Raw genomic sequence first — 6900 nt, 5'->3', positions numbered from 1 at the left:
CAGAGAGAAAGGTCGGGTTACCATCAAAGGGAAGCCCATCAGACTAACAGCAGATCTCTCGGCAGAAACTCTACAAGCCAGAAGAGAGTGGGGGCCAATATTCAACATTCTTGAAGAAAAGAATTTTCAACCCAGAATTTCATATCCAGCCAAACTAAGCTTCATAAGTGAAGGAGAAATAAAATACTTTACAGACAAGCAAATGCTGAGAGATTTTGTCACCACCAGGCCTGCCCTAAAAGAGCTCCTGAAGGAAGCGCTAAACATGAAAAGGCACAACCGGTACCAGCCGCTGCAAAATCATGCCAAAATGTAAAGACCATCGAGACTAGGAAGAAACTGCATCAACTAATGAGCAAGATAAGCAGCTAACATCATAATGACAGGATCAGATTCACACATAACAATATTAACTTTAAATGTAAATGGACTAAATGCTCCAATTAAAAGACACAGACTGGCAAATTGGATAAAGACTCAAGACCCATCAGTGTGCTGTATTCAGGAAACCCATCTTACGTGCAGAGACACACATAGCCTCAAAATAAAAGGATGGAGGAAGATCTACCAAGCAAATGGAAAACAAAAAAAGGCAGGGGTTGCAATCCTAGTCTCTGATAAAACAGACTTTAAACCAAATAAGATCAAAAGAGACAAAGAAGGCCATTACATAATGGTAAAGGGATCAATTCAACAAGAAGAGCTAACTATCCTAAATATATATGCACCCAATACAGGAGCACCCAGATTCATAAAGCAAGTCCTGAGTGACCTACGAAGAGACTTAGACTCCCACACATTAATAATGGGAGACTTTAACACCCCACTGTCAACATTAGACAGATCAACGAGACAGAAAGTCAACAAGGATACCCAGGAATTGAACTCAGCTCTGCACCAAGCAGAACTAATAGACATCTACAGAACTCTCCACCCCAAATCAACAGAATATACATTTTTTTCAGCACCACACCACACCTATTCTAAAATTGACCACATACTTGGAAGTAAAGCTCTCCTCAGCAAATGTAAAAGAACAGAAATTATAACAAACTATCTCTCAGATCACAGTGCAATCAAGCTAGAACTCAGGATTAAGAATCTCACTCAAAACCGCTCAACTACATGGAAACTGAACAACCTGCTCCTGAATGACTACTGGGTACATAACAAAATGAAAGCAGAAATAAAGATGTTCTTTGAAACCAACGAGAACCAAGACACAACATACCAGAATCTCTGGGATGCATTCAAAGCAGTGTATAGAGGGAAATTTATAGCACTAAATGCCCACAAGAGAAAGCAGGAAAGATTCAAAATTGACACCCTAACAGCACAATTAAAAGAACTAGAAAAGCAAGAGCAAACACATTCAAAAGCTAGCAGAAGGCAAGAAATAACTAAAATCAGAGCAGAACTGAAGGAAATAGAGACACAAAAAACCCTTCAAAAAATTAATGAATCCAGGAGCTGGTTTTTTGAAAGGATCAACAAAACTGATAGACCGCTAGCAAGACTAATAAAGAAAAAAAGAGAGAAGAATCAAATAGATGCAATAAAAAATGATAAACGGGATATCACCACCGATCCCACAGAAATACAAACTACCATCAGAGAATACTACAAACACCTCTATGCAAATAAACTAGAAAATCTAGAAGAAATGGATAAATTCCTCGACACATACACTCTCCCAACACTAAACCAGGAAGAAGGTGAATCTCTGAATAGACCAATAACAGGAGCTGAAATTGTGGTAATAATCAATAGCTTACCAACCAAAAAGAGTCCAGGACCAGATGGATTCACAGCCGAATTCTACCAGAGGTACAAGGAGGAACTGGTACTGTTTCTTCTGAAACTATTCCAATCAATAGAAAAAGAGGGAATCCTCCCTAACTCTTTTTATGAGGCCAGCATCATCCTGATACCAAAGCCGGGCAGAGACACAACCAAAAAAGAGAATTTTAGACCAATATCCTTGATGAACATTGATGCAAAAATCCTCAATAAAATACTGGCAAACAGAATCCAGCAGCACATCAAAAAGCTTATCCACCATGATCAAGTGGGCTTTATCCCTGGGACGTAAGGCTGGTTCAATATATGCAAATCAATAAATGTAATCCAGCATATAAACAGAACCAAAGACAAAAACCACATGATTATCTCAATAGATGCAGAAAAGGCCTTTGACAAAATTCAACAACCCTTCATGCTAAAAACTCTCAATAAATTAGGTATTGATGGGACGTATCTCAAAATAATAAGAGCTATTTATGACAAACCCACAGCCAATACATACTGAATGGGCAAAAACTGGAAGCATTCCCTTTGAAAACTGGCACAAGACAGGGATGCCCTCTCTCAGCACTCCTATTCAACATAGTGTTGGAAGTTCTGGCCAGGGCAATTAGGCAGGAGACAGAAATAAAGGGTATTCAATTAGGAAAAGAGGAATTCAAATTCTCCCTGTTTGCAGACGACATGTTTGTATATCTAGAAAACCCCATTGTCTCAGCCCAAAATCTCCTTCAGCTGATAAGCAACTTCAGCAAAGTCTCAGGATACAACATCAATGTACAAAAATCACAAGCATTCTTATACACCAACAACAGACAAACAGAGAGCCAAATCATGAGTGAGTTCTCATTCACAATTGCTTCAAAGAGAATAAAATACCTAGGAATCCAACTTACAAGGGACGTGAAGGACCTCTTCAAGGAGAACTACAAACCACTGCTCAAGGAAATAAAAGAGGATACAAACAAATGGAAGAACATTCCATGCTCATGGGTAGGAAGAATCAATATCGTGAAAATGGCCATACTACCCAAGATAATTTACAGATTCAATGCCATCCCCATCAGGCTACCAATGACTTTCTTCACAGAATTGGAAAAAACTACTTTAAAGTTCATATGGGACCAAAAAAGAGCCCGCGTTGCCAAGTCAATCCTAAGCCAAAAGAACAAAGCTGGAGGCATCACACTACCTGACTTCAAACTATACTACAAGGCTACAGTAACCAAAACAGCATGGTACTGGTACCAAAACAGAGATACAGATCAATGGAACAGAACAGAGCCCTCAGAAATAACACCGCATGTCTACAACTATCTGATCTTTGACAAACCTGAGAAAAACAAGCAATGGGGAAAGGATTCCCTATTTAATAAATGGTGCTGGGAAAACTGGCTAGCCATATGTAGAAAGCTGAAACTGGATCCCTTCCTTACACCTTATACAAAAATCAATTCAGGATGGATTAAAGACTTAAACGTTAGACCTAAAACCATAAAAACCCTAGAAGAATACCTAGGCATTACCATTCAGGACATAGGCATGGGAAAGCACTTCATGTCTAATACACCAAAAGCAATGGCAACAAAAGCCAAAACTGACAAATGGGATCTAATTAAACTAAAGAGCTTCTGCACAGCAAAGGAAACTACCATCAGAGTGAACAGGCAACCTACAAAATGGGAGAAAATTTTCGCAATCTACTCATCTGACAAAGGGCTAATATCCAGAATCTACAATGAACTCAAACAAATTTACAAGAAAAAAACAAACAACCCCATCAAAAAGTGGGTGAAGGACATGAACAGACACTTCTCAAAAGAAGACATTTATGCAGCCAAAAAACACATGAAAAAATGCTCACCATCACTGGCCATTAGAGAAATGGAAATCAAAACCACAATGAGATAGCATCTCACACCAGTTAGAATGGCAATCATTAAAAAGTCAGGAAACAACAAGTGCTGGAGAGGATGTGGAGAAATAGGAACACTTTTAAACTGTTGGTGGGACTGTAAACTAGTTCAACCATTGTGGAAGTCAGTGTGGCGATTCCTCAGGGATCTAGAACTAGAAATACCATTTGACCCAGCCATCCCATTACTGGGTATATACCCAAAGGACTATAAATCATGCTGCTATAAAGACACATGCACACGTATGTTTATTGTGGCATTATTCACAATAGGAAAGACTTGGAACCAACCCAAATGTCCAACAATGATAGACTGGATTAAGAAAATGTGGCACATATACACCATGGAATACTATGCAGCCATCAAAAATGATGAGTTCATGTCCTTTGTAGGGACATGGATGAAATTGGAAATCATCATTCTCAGTAAACTATCGCAAGAACAAAAAACCAAACACCGCATATTCTCACTCATAGGTGGGAACTGAACAATAAGAACCCATGGACACAGGAAGGGGAACATCACACTCTGGGGACTGTTGCAGGGTGGGGGGGAGTGGGGAGGGATAGCATTGGGAGATATACCTAATGCTAGATGACGAGTTAGTTGGTGCAGCGCACCAGCATGGCACATATATACATATGTAACTAACCTGCACGTTGTGCACATGTACCCTAAAACCTAAAGTATAATAATAAAAAATAAATAAATAAATAAATAAAAACAGCATTGGAAAGCTTCAAGTTGAAGGTAATTCGTTGAAAATGCACTTAAAACAAAAATGGAATTATAATTTTTCTGAACTTTGGATACTCTTCAAATTTCCGGAGGTACCACTCATGATGCTCTTTTGCTCTACCAGATAAAAAACAAAATGTGAAGAAAGCAAAAGTCGCGCCTTGGACAGACCAGCTGGCCAGGGCATAGCCACACCACTCCATGATTTCTCCAAAATAGTTGGCTGCAGTTATGTATTCAAATAAGCCTCCCCTTGGTATTTTGTATCCAGTGTCTCCTGTTTTTCTGAAATTCCTTAGGATATGATCTGAATGGATGTTTATCAACATGTCCGTTAACCACAAGCCAAAATTTATTAGAAAACGGGGATCTTTTACTCAGTCATCAGCATACACTGCACAATGGCTCAAGTATCTGCTTTGCAAATAGCCATCACAGGTACAGAACATAATCGCCATTGTACATGCCAACAGTGGCATAGGCTTTCCTCCTCGCATCAGAAATGGGTAAATTAAGTACCGATGCCAGTAGTGGATGAGGAACATACATGGCCAGGAGGATGCAGTTGGGCGCGCTGCGGAGGCGCCGGGTGGACTCGCTGGCGTACTGTTAGAGCGGCAGGGCCAGCGAGGGCAGCGGCAGGGCCAGCGAGGGCAGCTCCTGCACCACCCAGGTGGCCTGCGCCGGCACTCAGAGCCTGCAGCTGGGCGGCGCGTGGTGGCCGTACACTGAGTTCGTCTGATGATTCCGCGCGAAGACTGCGCAGCCCACGGCGCACTGCAGGTAGGCGAGCGCGGCCAGCAGGCTCTCCTTCACCACCGCCGTCGCCGTCACCATCGCCAGGGCTGGGCAGCGTGCTCCATGCCCCAGAGGCCGAGGCGGGCAACATACAGGGCGGCGGTGCGGGGGCGGGAGGGGAATGATCTGAATCTTAAAAAGCTAGTGTCTTACCTCCTCTACCTGCTGAACACATGAAAGAAGAGTCAAGAGAAAGAATGAAGACAAAATGCAATGTACAATGAAGAGATTGTTTGAATCCATTAGGTGCTCTTATACCTCCTACATTCAGAAAATCTTTTGTTTAATTTGTACACTTTGTAAATTCAATTCAACACTTTTGAGTGCCCAGTAGTTCTAGGCACACTTAACATATATAGGGATATTCCAAGTATACAGCAATGGCAAGCCATGGGTGGGAGTGTGGCTGGCATGTTTGAGAAAGAGTGAGGAGGCTAGAGAGGCAGGCATGGAATGATTGAGGGGAAGAAAAGTAAAATATGAGGTAAGAGAGGCAACAAAAAGCCAGATCATAGATAACCTTGTGGGCCATTATAAGAACTTTTACTTTTACCCTGATTAAAGTGTGGTACCATTGCAGAGTTTTGGGTAACAGAGTGTCCTATTAAAGCAAATACTCTGAGAATACACTGGGAGAATCTGATGATTAAATGTCTTGGGGACGATCTTCTCATGGAGTATCTTACTGGGGTTCTCCTCATTTCCTGAATTTGAATGTTAGCCTCTCTAGCTAGGTTGGGGAAGTTCTCATGAATGACATCCTGAAACATGTTTTCCAACTTGGTTCTATTTTCCCTATCTCTTTCCAGTACACCAATCAGTCGTATATTCAGTTTGTTCACATAATCTCATATTTCTTAGAGCTTTTGTTCATTCCTTTTCATTCTTTTTTCTCTATTCTTGTCTAACTGTCTTATTTCAGAAAGTCAGTCTTTACGCTCTCAAATTCCTTCCTCTGCTTTATCTATTCTGCTATTAATACATGTGATTGCATTATGAAGTTCTTGTAGTGTGCTTTTCAGCTCTGTCAGGTCGATTGCATTCCTCTCTATACTGGCTATTTTGTCTGTCAGCTCTTGCAATGTTTTATCATGACTTTTAGCTTCCTTGCATTGCATTACAATGTAATCCTTTTGCTGAATGAAGTTCGTTCCTATCCATATCCTGAATTCTACTTCTGTCATTTCAGCCATCTCAGCCTCAACCTAGTTCTGAACCCTTGCTGAAAGGGTGATGCACTCATTTGGAGGAAAGAGGACACTCTGGCTTTTTGAGTTTTCAGTGTTCTTTTTCTGATTCTTTCTCATCTTTGTGGGCTTCTACCTTCAATCTTTGAAGTTGCTGACCTTTAGTTTTTTTTTTTTTCTTTTAGCAGTCTGGCCACTTTTCTGTAGGGCTGCTGTGGTTTGCTTGGGGTCCACTTCAATCCCTAGTTGCCTTGGATCTTCCAGTATCCTAAGGTATCCCCAGTAAAGGCTGTGAAACAGTAAAGATGGCAATCTGTTCCTTCTTCTGGGAACAGAACAATCTGTTCCTTCTTCTGGCCCAGGAGGTATGGATCTGTTGCTGGCCCAAACACACCTGTAGGAGATGGCTGGAGGCCCAATTGGGATGTCTTACCAAGTCATGAGGAACAGGATCAGGG

At 41.2% G+C, this 6900-nt stretch overlaps 1 pseudogene; it reads right to left on the bottom strand.

Moving 5' to 3' along the window:
• Positions 1-4489: 4489 nt before the first annotated feature.
• Positions 4490-5294, bottom strand: LOC129025181 (3-oxo-5-alpha-steroid 4-dehydrogenase 1-like; annotated as a pseudogene).
• Between the last annotated feature and the right edge of the window lie 1606 nt (positions 5295-6900).

The sequence above is a fragment of the Pongo pygmaeus genome, chromosome X, assembly GCF_028885625.2.
Source record: "Pongo pygmaeus isolate AG05252 chromosome X, NHGRI_mPonPyg2-v2.0_pri, whole genome shotgun sequence".
Classification (NCBI taxonomy): Eukaryota; Metazoa; Chordata; class Mammalia; order Primates; family Hominidae; genus Pongo; species Pongo pygmaeus.
Note: the sequence above shows the minus strand (reverse complement) of the source record. Positions and strands in the feature narration are given on the sequence as shown.